The sequence below is a fragment of the Lutra lutra genome, chromosome 4 (assembly GCF_902655055.1).
Source record: "Lutra lutra chromosome 4, mLutLut1.2, whole genome shotgun sequence".
NCBI lineage: Eukaryota > Metazoa > Chordata > Mammalia > Carnivora > Mustelidae > Lutra > Lutra lutra.
The window spans coordinates 24,570,561-24,574,086 of record NC_062281.1 but is presented as its reverse complement, the minus strand read 5'-3'; the positions used below and the strand labels follow the sequence as shown (position 1 = coordinate 24,574,086).

Here is a 3,526-nt window from a genome sequence, read left to right as displayed (position 1 = left end):
ACAATGTTCCATGTATGCTTGAGAAAAATGTATATTCAACTGCTGTTGGAGAGAAAGTTCTGAATATGTCTGTTAGGTTTGTTTGATCTACAGTGTTGTTCAAGTTAGCTGTGTCTTTATTGATTTTATGCCCAGATATGGTATCAATTACTGAAAATTTGATATTGAATTCTCCTATTGCTATTGTATTGCTATAAATTTCCCCCTTTAGTTCTATTAATTTTTGCTTTATATATTTTGGTGTTCTGATGTTGGGTACCTATATATTTATAATTGTTATATATTCCTGATGAATATCCTTTTATCATTATGTAATGTCCTTTCTGGTACCTTGTGTGAGAGTTTCTGACTTAAAATGTATTTTAAATGTATTGTGTTTGATTCAAGTAAAACCACCCCTGCTCTCTTCCGATTACCATTTGCATTGAATATCTTTTTTCCACCCCATTAACTATGCGTGTCTTTGATTCTAAAGAAACTCCCCCTAGGAGCATATAGATGTCTCAGTCGGTTAAGCATCTGCATTTGGCTCAGGTTATGATCCCAGGGTCCTGGGATCAAGTCCCGCATCTGGCTCCCTGCTCAGCAGGAAGTCTGCTTCTCCCTCTCTCTCTGCCTGCCACTCTGCCTCCTTGTGCTCTCTAACTCTCTGTCAAATAAACAAATAAAATATTAGAAAAGAAAAGAAAATCCCTCATAGGTAACCTGTAACTGGGTCTTGTTTTATTATCATCAGCCATGCTATGTCTTTTGATCAGGAAATGTAATCCATTACTTTTAAGGTAATTATTCTTAGGGAAAAACTTACTATTGCATTGTATTCTGCTTTGTGGTTCTTTTGTCCATCTTTTCTTGCTATCTTCTTTGTGTTTTGTTGATTTATTGTGGTCATATGTTTTTATATCTTTTCTTTTGTGTATATTCTGTATTTTTTTGTAGTAATCATGAGGCTTATATAAAGCATCTTATAACAGCCCATTTTAAGCCAATACAACTTAAGTTCAATAGCATATAAAAACTCCATTCTTTTAACTTCTCCTGCCCAACACACTTTCTGTTATTGAAATCACAATTTTTATCTTTTTCTCCCTTCCAAATTTTTATTTAAATTTTAATTAGTTAACATATAGTGTAATATTGGTTTCACAGTAGAGTTTAGTGATATATCACTTACAAATAACACCTAGTGCTCATCCTAACAAGTGCCCTCCTTAATGTCCATTACCCATTGTGCCTGTTTCCCACCCATCTCCATCAACCCTCAGTTTGTTCTCTATCATTAAGAGTTTCTTATGGTTTGCTTCCCTCTCTTTTCTCCCCTATGTTCATCTGTTTTGTTTCCTAAATTCCACAGGAATTAAATCATATGGTATTTGTCTTTCTCTAACTTATTTCACTTGACATAATACACTCTACCTCCATCCACATCATTGAAAATGGCAAGATTACATTCTTTTGATGGCTAAGTAATAGTCCATTATATATATTACCACATCTTCTTTATTCATTCATCAGTCAATGGACACCTGGGCTCTTTCCATAGTTTGGCTATTGTTGATAATGTTGCTATAAACATTGGGGAGCATATATCCCTTTGAATCTGTATTTTTGTATCACAGTTTATATCTTTTTATATTATGAATTTATTAATACATTTTATAGTTGTACTTATTCTTAATGTGCTTTTTATCTTTATATTAAAATTAATAGTGATTTATATATCACCATTACAATATTACAGTATTCCATATTTGTTTATATATTTATCATTACCAAGGTTCATGTACTTTTGTGTTGTTTAGCATACTTTCATTTCAATTTGAAGAGCTCCCGTTAGTATTTCTTATAAAGCAGATTATAAGTGATGAACTCCCTTAGTTTCTGTTGGGGAAAATCTTTATCTCTCCTACGTTTTTGAACTGTTCAGCTATGTACAGTATTTTTGTTTGGTAGTGTTTTTTTTCCTTCAACACTTTAAACTTACCTCCCAACTCCCCTCTGGCCTGCAAGTTTTCTGCTAAGAAATCTGCAGATAGTCTTATGAGGGATCCCTTACATGTGACAAATTTTACCATTTTCAAAATTCACTCCATCTTTGACTTGTGTCAACTACCTTGTAATGTGTCTTCATGTAGCCTTATTTAGATTTATCCTATTTGATATCCTCTCTCCCTTATGAATCTGAATGTTCACTTCCTTCCCCCGATTTGGGAAGTTTGGGTTGCTATTTCTTCATTAATTTGCCTGTCATCCTTGTGCAGGGGCCATGCTAATCTCTGTAGTATTCTAATTTTAGTATAGGAGCTGCCAAAGTGAGCACTGGATCATCATTTTTTTAAATAAATTTTCTGGTAACAGTGGTATCCACAGTGGTAATAAACAGATTGATTCTTGTGAAATGCACAGTTAATTTTGTTACCCCTCTACTTAAAATTCCATACTCTTTAGAATGACCTTTGACTCTTCAAGATCTGAATACAGCCTACCTTTCCAACTACATCTCTCCCCAACACCTCTTTTTCCATCCTTTGATGCACAAATACTGGTCATCTTGGAGATGATTTTTCTTTTTTTTTTTTTTTTAAATCTCAAGACCTAGTATTCTCAGTTTCCTCAACAAATGCTTACAATGGCTTTTCTCAAGTGACTAACTGACACAATAGCAAATGCCTTATTCTGAAGGAATTATTTACGTGTTTCTCTGACACCAGCATTTCACTCTACCAACTATCACAATGCATTTATTCATCCATCTAGCAATACTATCTGATAAAATCAAGTGTTATCCTAGTTAATGCATAGATATCACTCCTATCCGCTGGAGCGTCAGTATCTAACAGAGTATCAAAAATATCAACGTACTTCCATTCTTAGTTTTTTCAGTGATTGGAATTCACAAAAAGCTTTTTACAACATAAGCACAATTAAAAGACAATAAAGATTGAGAATTTTGTAATTCTTAACTGTAAGAGATGATTACCATTTTCTTAGTGTGACAAGTGTTTTTGAAAGTATCAAATCATCTCTAAGCACAGAGTTAGTTAACAGTTATGTGATTTATGAATAAATAATTAAATGGATGGTCATTAAACAGCCCTTTGGACCTGAGCTGTCCATTTTATAGTTCTCTCTTATTTTTGTAGTCTATCCTTGTTGGTAACAAGAAACAAGACAACTGAAAGAAGCCACTGTCTTTCCAAAATTTTGTGGCTACAGATGCAATTCACTGGTACATTAAGGACCTCTTCATATCAAGCATTCAATTAATATACCTGAGGTCCTCCAGTCTTAGAGACACATATTCCTCAGAGACTCTGTTACTCCAGGAAATAGCACCTGAACAGAATTTCCTAAAGGCTACCTACTTGTCAGCAATTTTCTTTCTCCTATTATCTTGTTATTTTGCAGGAAAAAAAACCTACCATTTATTTACAATGTGGAAATTTTAAAGGTAATGACCATAAAAGTGTCTTTAAAAATTTTTAAAAAGAGGGACGCCTGGGTGGCTCAGTGGGACGCCTGGGTG

The 3,526-nt window shown here is 33.9% G+C and overlaps 1 non-coding gene across 1 annotated transcript; it reads right to left on the bottom strand.

Moving 5' to 3' along the window:
- Positions 1-2,216: 2,216 nt before the first annotated feature.
- On the bottom strand, positions 2,217-2,320 carry LOC125099498 (U6 spliceosomal RNA). Its single transcript, XR_007127221.1, has one exon. It is a non-coding gene; the product is annotated as a U6 spliceosomal RNA (small nuclear RNA).
- Between the last annotated feature and the right edge of the window lie 1,206 nt (positions 2,321-3,526).